Raw genomic sequence first — 11,329 nt, 5'->3', positions numbered from 1 at the left:
CTAATGAGATACCATCTGGTGCCCAAAACCAAACTTCTGGCCTGCCCAAGAAGTTTCCACGTTTGCTGGCCCAACGCGACCAGCGAAGAGAGGAACAGTAACTAATGATGGTATTAGGTCGTATTTAATGTGAACTGATGAACCCATGGTTATTTAGTGTTGTGTATCGCTAGCCTCTAAAACTATGCTGCCCAATACAGTAGACACTAGTCACATGGATCTCTTGAGCACCTGAAGTGTGACTAGTGCAAATAAGAAAGCAATATTTATTTTCTTTAATTCATGTAAATACAAAAGCTCATACTCTATTCAATTATTGAAAAGCTTTCAACTATGCTTGGAACACGTTGGGTATGTCAATCTCCCTTTTCAAATATAAATTTTGTGAAATCTACATACGGACCAAGAATTTCAAAGGAAAATGTACTGTGAAATTGCGATGTGGTATACGTGTAAAATACACACTATGAAAAATAAAAGGTAAGTATCTCATTATCATTTTACAATGACTACAAGGATGTATATGATGCATGGAACTCTAACATTTTGATATGTCAGACTAAATAAAATACATTATTAAAATTAATGTCACCTACATTTAAAAAATTTTTAACGTGGGTGTCTTAGTCTGCTATAACAGAATACCATCAACTAACTGGTTAAACAACAAACGTTTACTTCTCACAACTCCAGAGCCTGGGAACTCTAAAATCAAGGGGCTGACAGATGCAGTGTGTGGTGAAGGCTCTCTTCCTGGTTTGGAGAGGACTACCTTCTTAGGCTATTTTCACTTGGTGCAGAGAGAGATCATCTCACTTGTGTCTCTTAAAATGACACAAATCACTTCACAAGGGGTCCATCTTCATGACCTAATTACTTCTCAAAATCCCCACCTACAAATACTATCATAAATTTAAGGAGACACCAGCATTCGGTCTGTTGCAGTAGGCTACAAGAAAATCTAAAACTACTTGCATGGCTCCGATCGTTTCTCTCGGGCACTGTTGTTCAGAAGGATGTGTAGAGTTAGCCTAAGCAACGGGACTTTTGTTTAATGAGATAGCATGGGATTGGGAGAGCACAGGACAATAAAGTGGCTAGGGAACAAGGCTGACCTGGGGTCACAGAGCAGTGGGCTGGGATTCCCCCCCCTTGCTCTGCTCTTGAGCATGAGACCGTGATCAAATGGTCATTTTTCATTTCTAGCCCAAAGAGACAGTGGATCCAAGTCCTGGGGTGACAGGGTGGCTGGGCAGAGTCTTTCGAATTTCACCCCAATCCTTCTCCATATAAAATCCCTCAGTGGAAAGCTGGATCCCTCTCTGTTCTTAGAGGCACTGGTCTCAGTTCAGATCCTGTCCTAAGAGATTTTTCCAAGTGGTTTGGGAGCAGGGTTAGAGAACAAAGTTCAAAGTTTTCTATAAAGCATTAGGAAAACTCAATTGCTCAGTTTTTGGTTTTTGTTTCTTTTTTTCTCGTCTTCAGATTTCCCTGTCACTTTACTTCTCCTGTTTTATCTCTGGCACCAGACTCCCTAGGTTCAAGCCCCATCTCATACACATCACTGAATGACCTTGAGACATTTATTTACCTTTCTTGTGTTTCTTTACCCACTCTCTACTCAGAGAGTAGTCATGAAGATTCAAGGAAAAAAATATCTGTAAAGCACTTAAAACAGTACCTGGCAAAAATAAACACTATATGCTAGATATTATTACTATTTTCTTGTAACTTTTCTTCAAACTTCCTTATGAAAGGGATAAAGAGTTAGCATTCTAAATCATAACTTAAAAAAAACTGAAAAACAAAAATATTTCCAATCCCAATTTTGCAGTTGCAAGTGTAAAGAAAATATTGACAAGCCAACAAAAGGTACATCGATTCTGGAACTGTGAACAATGGTCAGGCTATTGTCCTGGTAGATTTCTACATTGGGAATGAGCCACCTCCTGCCCTGGAAGGCACTCAGTTCATCAGGAATCCAGATTCCTCCTCCATCTCCTGCAGAAAAACAGCCTGATGCTCAACCAGCATGTGCAGAACAACCTGTCCTGGGTCTTGATGGGGGCAGTAGCTCAGTCATTCATATCAGCACACATGGTGACATCACAGCTGACTTCTCCAGACATTACAAAACTGCATTGCCCCTGCCCAGGCCCTATATCTTTCTTAGAAAACCATACCTTGGGATAGCTCTACAATAATTCCAACAGTGGCTGTGACATTATTGACTCATGAAGCAAACATTTTTTTTGATCATTTGTTTGGTTTATTGCTGGCTCTTGCATACTTAATGGGCATATGTTTCAAAGCTACAAGTCAGCTACACTTTACACAGCAGAGACATGTATTGTTAATTTTTGAAAAATCAGGTCATCAAAAAACGTACTAGATTTGGTTACAGTTTAAAGGAATGGGCAGTGCAGTCATGGATAAACCGGGTCCTTTGTTCAAATAAACCTCTCTATATTATCAGTGTAACAATTTCAATTGTCCTGGTAGATATGATACGTTTAAAATGAATTAAACCGATTTAGAAAGTGAAGGGGAAGTTTTAGAATTTCCTCTTTTTCTTCTTCTTCTTCTTCTTTTATTTTTTTATTTTTTGGTTTGATTGTTAATAATAGACTGCCACAGGAAGGAATTGTGTTCCAAAGAGGAAGACTATGTTAAAACAGAAGCTATCATAATTTTCTCATTCTTGGCCACTGTTGATTGTATCTCCATGTGAAGACATTTTTTTGTATAGCATTGATGTTTATTTATGGCTGATCTGATCACAATATATGTTTATGCAGAAATACAATACGGGGTTGCCTGGGTGGCTCAGTTGGTTAAGCATCTGACTTCGGCTCAGGTCATGATCTCACTTTTAGGGAGTTCGAGCCCCATGTGGGGGTCTGTGCTGACAACTCAGAGCCTGGAGCCTGCTTCAGATTCTATGCCTCTCTCTCTGTCTCTGTCCCTCCCATGCTCATGTTCTCTCTCTCTCTCTCTGTCTCTCTCTCTCAAAAATAAATAAACATTAAAAATAAATAGAAGAAATATAATATGGATTTTCTCTCTCTTGTTGAAAATCCCAAGACCAGATCTTGACTTCTAATTTTCTTCCCCACAGGCTCCTCATGTTTGTGTCTCATTTGAAAAATAAAAGGCCAAAAGCTGAATTTGTACCATCTTGGAGGTGAATCGTCTACCATGCTGGTCAATGTCAGGGCTGTGGGGCATGGTGCCTCTCAGGTATTCAGGACCCTCTATGCCTTGATTTATCTCCAACCAGGCACACATCCCATTGGCCAGGCTCAGGTGACCAGTGGGTCCCAGCCTCAAAAGTGGAGGAAGCTCAGAGCTGAGATGTGAGGCGGCTTTCCTTTACACTGTGCTGGCTGCTGACCTGATCAGGCATCTGGGCAACTCTGCAAGGTCATGGAAGAATGGGGCCTATGGAGAGAAAGCAAATGGGCGCTGTCTCAGCCTTCCAGACACCAAGAAACATGATGATCCCACAGGAAAAAAAGGTCTTAAGAGTAAGGGCTTAAGAGTAAGGGCTACATGGAGTGCTAGGATGATGAAAAGCCGTAAGTAAAGATGAGGTTCAAAAATAAAAAGAAATATAAAATCCAAGAGGAAGAAAAGTTAGAGGTAAAGATGATTGAAGCAAGAACAGAATGCTAACAAAACTGACAAACCTTACAAGAAAAAGATTTTCAGAAAGGGAGTACAACAGAAATGAAGTGGGAGACAGGTAAGAAAATAATCGCAAGGCCCTTTTCCTGACTACAGAGGCCAGAGGGACACAAGGCTTGGACGACTCTCTATCTGAACTGATATTCTCCTACTACTGGGTGTGGTTTTGTCTTCTTTTTTAGGTCACAGCCAATAGTAGCTTGGTAAACACTTAGAAACATGACATTTTTCATTATTTTGAAATGAAAAACTCCCGGGGCACCTGGGTGGTTCAGTAGGTTAAGCAGCTGACTTCGGCTCAGGCCTTGAACTCACGAACCGTGAGTTCAAGGCCCATGTCAGGCTCTGTGCTGACAACTGAGAGCCTGGAGCCTGCTTCAGATTCTGTGTCTCCCTCTCTCTCTCTCCCCCTCCCCCACTCTTGCTCTGTCTCTCTCTGTCTCAAAAATAAATAAACATTAAAAAATAAATGAAGAACATAAACATTAAAAAAAAAAAGAAATAAAAAGCTTCCCAAATGTAAACTGTCCTAGACTAGCAAATCTTTCCCCCAAAACCAACAATCTTCAATATGTTCCATCTATGCAAGACCTAAAAGAGACCTATTTGGAGTCTAACTGGGGAGTCTAACTGGGGCCAATATTGCTTCTCTGGGGGAGTAAAAGGGGGGAGGTTTGTCCCAGCCCTGCCAAATTCGGTAGCTTTGGGCATTTATTGGAGAGAGTCAAGCTGTGCTTTAAAATAGAAGCTGGTGTGTGAGATTCATCCCTTGAGAAACATGTGCAAGTGTTCAGATGTTGCCACAAGAAAAGCTCTCTGTGCAGAATCTTAACCTTTCACTTCTAGTTCTTCGGTTCCTCCCCAAAGCCCTCTCTGTCCTCCACCCAGGGCACCCACAGGCAGGCTGATGGCTCAAGACCTCATGTGATTAGAGACAGCCTCCCTCACAGGAAGAGGCAGCAGTAAGCACAGATCGGGTAGGCAAACCTGGGGAGCCCCCTTAATTAGCCTCTTTGTTTGTATAAATATTTCCCCTCGGCCCTACTTACCAATCGGCAGCCATGATGTGCCCTAATCACAACAATAAATTGGGTCTGGGGCAGTCACCTCCCACTCCATCATTAAAGAGGACTATTTACAGTGGCCTTTGCAGTCAATTCATCTCCTTAGCAGTGGAAAGTCACTGCCTCTCCAAGTAGTCACTGGTTGTGAGCAGGGAAGCCCTTAGTAGTAAACCGCACCAAGCCTTCAGCAGCCCCAGCAGTAGCTCAGAGCCGTGGATTCTGCACAATCAAGAAAATGCATCTGTGTGGAGCAAGGAGCTGCCCACAGGCCTGGGGACCAAGTCAGCATGTCCTTGGCATTTACTAGGTCCAGATGTCTTTATCTTCTGGGCAGGAAGTCAGAGTGTGTCCAGATGGCATCTTGATTGCTTTTAGCCCAGCTGATTTAATTTCTAGGGCTGACGTCTCTTCCAAATACACTCTCCGTCCTATGAAAATGTGGTTGTCAAATAAGTGCCAGGAGAATCCCTGCACACAACAACAAACTAGGAGGGCTTGAATTGGAACCTGACTGTCTGAGACATACACACTGTGCAAATTTCCTGCCACATGGCTGGGGTTCTGGAATTCTTTCTGTTACAAGCAAGGGAATTTCTGGAAAGGCAGTGTGGTGAGGTGCAAGATCATGACGCTGGCATCACACGGAGCCAATTAGGAGTATGGATCCTCCAAATTCTGACCTGTGACCTTGAGCGTATCCCTGAACCACTCTGGCCTCAGTTTACTCACCCATAAATCTAGGATAACAACAGGACCTTCTTTGACAAGTTGTTGTGTCAAAGATTTTTTGACATAATGCATGTCAAGTGCTTACAAGAGTAGGCGGCACCTTCCTAGTAAGGGTTCCTTGCATATATTTTATAAGGAGTCTTCTTTAGTTTTGCCCCTCACTTTACTTTGCCTTCAGAGGACCTGCTTCTTAGAAACAGAGACCTGAATGGGGGCAAGGGACCAAGGTGGGCACCCACGCATGCCTTAAGCTGGAAATAATAAACGATGCCTCATAGTTCTTTATGGGTTAGTCTTTTTTTCACAAGCACGATGCTTTTTTAGAAGAAGCTGAGACCCTGAAAGGCTAATGACTTGTCGAAGGTCACAAAGGTAGCCGAGTCCAAAGATGGAAACCCGTCAAGGCTGCGGAACTCTGATCTGCTGCTAATCCCACTCCGTGAGGAAGTCAGTGTTGCACATGGTGCAGAGGAATGAACAAAAGCTTCCCTCAAACCACCACCATCCTGCCCTCAACAAATGCTTCTCCTCATACCAACAGGACTTTTCTGGGGTCCACTAGAATGAGGAAAGGGTGCCATCTTGCCATTTATAGAAATTGCCTCTCGCCTCTCATTCAGCAAATCTGTTCTTCCAATGCTTCACTGCAAAGAGCTATGGGAATTTAATCTAATATGGTGCTCATAGTAAAAAGCCTGACAAGAGACAGGATGTGAAAAATGTTCCAGAAGGGCCAAAAGTAAATGGTTGAACAATAATATGAATAATCTCAACTCTTGGGAATGTCACGCTCATGTTCTTTTACAATCTTAGATTCAAAAGAAAAAATGACAGGGTTGGATTAGATTATGTTAAAGCTTATTTTTAGCTTTAAATGCCTGATGTTAATGTACCACTATTAAGACCACTTTCTTTCAGAGTTAAGGGTTTATCTCAGAATCCCAATTCCCAGTCCTATTCTCTAGTCCCTGTATCCCAGTGCCTGTTAATATATTCATTTAAAGCTGGAGAGGAAAACCCTAAGGATGCCTTTAACACTTATGCCTTTCTAAAACACACCAGACAAAAGAAAACTTAGTAAATGGCACTGAACTTATGGTTAATTGGAAGTTAAAACTTGACAAATATTCTAATATGTTACACATATTTCCAGAACCATGAACTGCATGTGTAACCAGATGACCACCGATAATAACGAAACATAGATTTGGGGAAATGCCAGTTTAAAACATCAGTTTTTAAACTGCTATAAGCTTAAAATGTTATAACCTTTAAATCAGTTTAAGTGGTTGTAATTCCAGGGGGTGGATATTTCCGCTATCAGTCATCTCAGAAAGGAGTGAACCCTGGGGCAGGAAATGCAAACCGTCCCTGGACTGGGCAAGAAGAACTCCCCCTTTACCTCTGAGTATAGCAGCCAAGAAGGCCTGGGGTGTTTCTGTGGAGGAGATGGGATGCCCCGGGCGGTCAGCTTCACAGGCCATATGAGGATAACTGTGTCTGCTTTGTCACTGGTGGTGGTGAGGAAGGCGACAGCATCATCAACAAAAGTGCACAGAAATAGGCAGTTCTGGAACAGGAGGATCAAGGGTGGCATTGTGAAACCAGCAACACAAATGAGCTTGAACTCAAGCAGAATATGAGGAGAGTCAAGTCTCCTCTCCAGGTGGGAAAAGAGCATCAGCAGTGCTTGCTCTGGCTCGCCTGGTGACTTCACAAGAACCATCAACTGAAAGGCAGCAGTGTAGAGCAGGACACGAAGCCCTGAGGACTCTGTTCTGACGTGCCCACAAGGCAGCACCCCAGGAATCCCTGGAAGAGAGGTGGGGATGACTTAAAGAGGACTTTACTCCAGGCCTTTGACACTCTAAGCCTTAATAGTTTAGTAAAATGAATAAACAACTATGGAGAAACATAACAACAAAGGATAAAATTGATCATAAAAATGCATTAGAATATTCATATGTAAGTAGAATTTTAGACGCAAGTTGATTTAACCATCTGGGGGTGGGAGAGGAACCAGGGGGAAGGGCAGGCATGACCCAAAAGCAGAACAAAAACTAAACATGGGTACAAGAGAAAAATGGAAAAGGACAGTTGTACTCCACCTGGTGTCCATAAGCCACAATGGAAACTAAACATCTAGTTCTTTGCTAAAGTTGGATCACAAAAGCATCTCTGGGCTTGCAAACCCTTGAAAGAAAGTATATTAGCTTATGGGTTGTCGCTAAGAAATGGCTTGAAGACCCAAGCAAGGTATCCTAGGACCCCAAGTCCCTCCCCAGGCTATAATCAAATGGAAACACAGGCAAGTGAAGGCATGGGACTCCCAGACATGAAAGTGGGCAGGTTTATGGAGTTACCTATGGGGTGGCGGCTGACCCAAGGGATGAAGTGCATGGAAATGTGGTGTAATAAAAGCGTAATAACTGACCTGGTTACTGGCCAGTAGAAATAAATGAGTTTCTAGTGCCTTTTCTCACCATCTGCTTTCTCTTTCCAGATCCCTGCACAAATTGGGTCTTTTTGTTTTGTTTTGTTTTTTTATTTATTATTTTTTTTTTAAATTTTTTTTTCAACGTTTTTTATTTATTTTTGGGACAGAGAGAGACAGAGCATGAACGGGGGAGGGGCAGAGAGAGAGGGAGACACAGAATCGGAAGCAGGCTCCAGGCTCCGAGCCATCAGCCCAGAGCCTGACGTGGGGCTCGAACTCACAGACCGCGAGATCGTGACCTGGCTGACGTCGGACGCTTAACCGACTGCGCCACCCAGGCGCCCCTGGGTCTTTTTTTTTTTTAGGTTTATTTATTTATTTTGAGAGAGGGAGAGAACCCATGGGAGAAGGGCAGAGAAAGAGGACAGAGGATCTGAAGCGGGCTCTGCGCTGACAGCAGGGAGCCCGAGGTGGGGCGCGAACTCACTTACAGTGAAATCATGACCTAAGCCGAAGTCAGACACTTAACGGACTGAGCCACCCAGGTGCCCCAGAACTGGTTCTTAAAACAGGTGACCATCCTTTAATGGCAATGCAATTAACCAGCAATGCAGCAATCGTGATGTCCATTGTTCCAGCCAAAGCTGTCTGTGTTTCATGTTTGCCAAGGAGCAAGTCCACCTGGAGCAAGTGTAACTCCATTTTATTGGCTCACGCCAATCATTGTTATGTAAGTAAAATGGAAATCACTGTTTTGAAACAGAGAAATGGGATTTTTAGATGAAGATGACGAAGTGCCTTACAGTCCAACTCCACTTTACAGAGGAGGACATTGAGACACACAAATTAATGGCAAACCTAGAGCTAGAATCAAGTCACTGCTCTTCTTGGGAGATTTGGAACATATTCAGAGAGATTGTTAGGGATTTATGATGCATGAACGTATATCACAGTTGGAGGAACAAGAAAATTTTAATCTGGAAAAGGGATGATTCAGGGGCATCCTAACTACTGCCAAGTAGCTAAAGGACTAGCAGATAGATAAGGGCTGGAACTTGTTCTTTTGGCCTGAGGAAAGGAGGATCATTGGAGAGAAGTTTAAGGGTTTCAGTTTTATACAGTTAAATTTTGCCAAAACAATTTCTTGGGGGACGGCAAATTTTCTGTCATCTGAAGCTTTTCAGAATACACCGGAAGGGGGGTTCCTGGGGGGCTCAGTCGTTTGAGTATGTGACCTTGGCTCAGGTCATGTGATCTCATGGTTCCTTGGTTTGAGCCTCGCATCGGGGTCACTGTTGTAAGCATGGAGCCTGCTTCGGACCCTCTGTCCTCCCGCTCTCTGCACCTCTCTTGCTCATACTCCCTCTCTCTCAAAAATAAACATTTAAAAAAATAAAAGAATAGACTGGAAGGTAACATAGTGTGTAGTGTGTATGTTTTGTCTATGGAAAGTGGTGGGGCAAGGGGTGTGGAGGAAAGAATTCAGGCATGAAAATCATTGGATGGGGTGACCTTTAAGAGTATGTGATTCTTTACAACCTGGCACCAAATCAGGGTTTCACTCTTGCCTTTGAACTCTAAAACCTATCTTCCCATCTGTTTGCAATAGTTTAAATTTTAATCTGTTTCATATTTCAGGGTATTATGCCCCGAATATTTGATTTGAATGCTGTGGCAGAAGGTCACTCATATTCATTTATTTTCTTTTGGTCTTATACACTTGCAGTGAGTCTTCTGAATCCATTATGCAAACACATGCAAATCATATGCAAATAGTGTGGCCTCGGAAAATGACAAAATCCTATGGCCTTAACTGAGCCATCAAACCTTTTTTTTTTTTTTTTGAAAAGAAAAGTAATATACCTTTTCAACATCTCTGGGGCAGGAGACAATTTCCTGATAGAGGTATTTACATGACATTGGAACCGGTTAATCAGAGGAGTAACACCTTCTTCTTATTTATGTAAGGATTAAAGGTCAAGAGAGCATTCCCACATGTATGATCCCATTTGATCCTCATAATTACCCTGTGAGATCGGCAGAACAGGAACTGCACTTCCTGTTCTAGTTTTCAGATGGGAAGCAGACTCACTTAAGTGACATGACTTGCCCAAGTTCACTCAGTTAACAACCAATGGATCTGAGGCTGAAAACTCCCCTGCTTCAAGACCAGCTCTTGCTTCTCGTCGTGATTAGGCCTTTAAAGCAAGACGGCTATCATCAGCCTGGGTTTGCTTGAACCATGTGTTGCCAAAAGCATCTTTGGAACTGCTTCTATTGATAAGGATGGCGTTTTAGGGGAGACTAGGAAAGCCCTAGCACAGTGCTGGGGCCATAGTTTCTCCAACCCGCTCGGCTTTTTAGCATCTGCTCTGAAACTTTCAGATGAAGAACTTTCTTTATCCCACCCATTCTTCTCTCCTGCAGGAAGCAAAACTCTTTCTAAAACTCTGGAGGGTAATGGCACAGTCTCCACAGTGAGACAGTGGATCTGACGCCTTCATCCACCATTTTCTAGTCGTGTGGCCTTGGAGAGGTCATTGAATTTCTCTCCACACCAGTTTTTACATCTATGAAGTGGGTGAAATAATAGCATCTCTCTGGTAGAAAATGTGATAAGGGTATGAACACATACAAAAGAATCCCACCTGGGGTCTGACGTACAATAAGTGCTCGATAAATGGTAGGTCCTACAATGACTTTATTAGCAGAAGTAATACAGTAGTGGTAGCAGTATCTCAAGTTGTTCTGAACTCTGATGCTAAGAACGGGACTCTTGGAAATGACGTGGAAGAAAAGCAATGCCCAGCAGGCCCTCTATGCCAGAAGTTTGGAAAACAACGTCTGAAGTAGCTAAATTCAGCCCAGGGAGGAATGTTTGAAAACTGACCTTTTTTAATAACTACCACATCTTGCACCATGATGAGGGCAAGTGCAATCCTGCTTCAAGCTATTTCCAAGAAGAAAGAGAGCCAAGGCTGACATCCTTAACTCTGCTCTCTCAGCCAGAATGCTCTGGATACAGCAGTGTTCCCTGCTTCCCTGGGTCGGGTTCAAAGGGAAAAAGAGGGGACTCCACCCCAGCTGATTTAGCCGGCCTGAATCACAGGGTCTAAGGATGGATGTGTCCTCCTTCTGGACCAAGACCAGAGGCAATACGAACCGGGTGGCCGAGGCAGAAGAGGAGGTGCAAAGAGCGGGTACAGCCCCTTTCTGGGGATGGCCCTTTCCCTCCTGCTCCAGTACCCACCTCATCAGGTGCCAATGCAGAACCCGGTCCTTCCATCTGCCCCCAAGGCACACCACTGCACCTGTCCAGGTCATTCACCTAGCACAACTAACAAAGTGGCCTCCTTTGTGAGGACAGCTTCCTGCTTCTATAGTCTGTCTCACCGAAGAGACCAGAAGCTGT

Source organism: Panthera leo, chromosome A1, assembly GCF_018350215.1.
Source record: "Panthera leo isolate Ple1 chromosome A1, P.leo_Ple1_pat1.1, whole genome shotgun sequence".
Classification (NCBI taxonomy): domain Eukaryota; kingdom Metazoa; phylum Chordata; class Mammalia; order Carnivora; family Felidae; genus Panthera; species Panthera leo.
The sequence above is the reverse complement of the archived record's forward strand: the minus strand, read 5'-3'. Positions refer to the sequence as shown.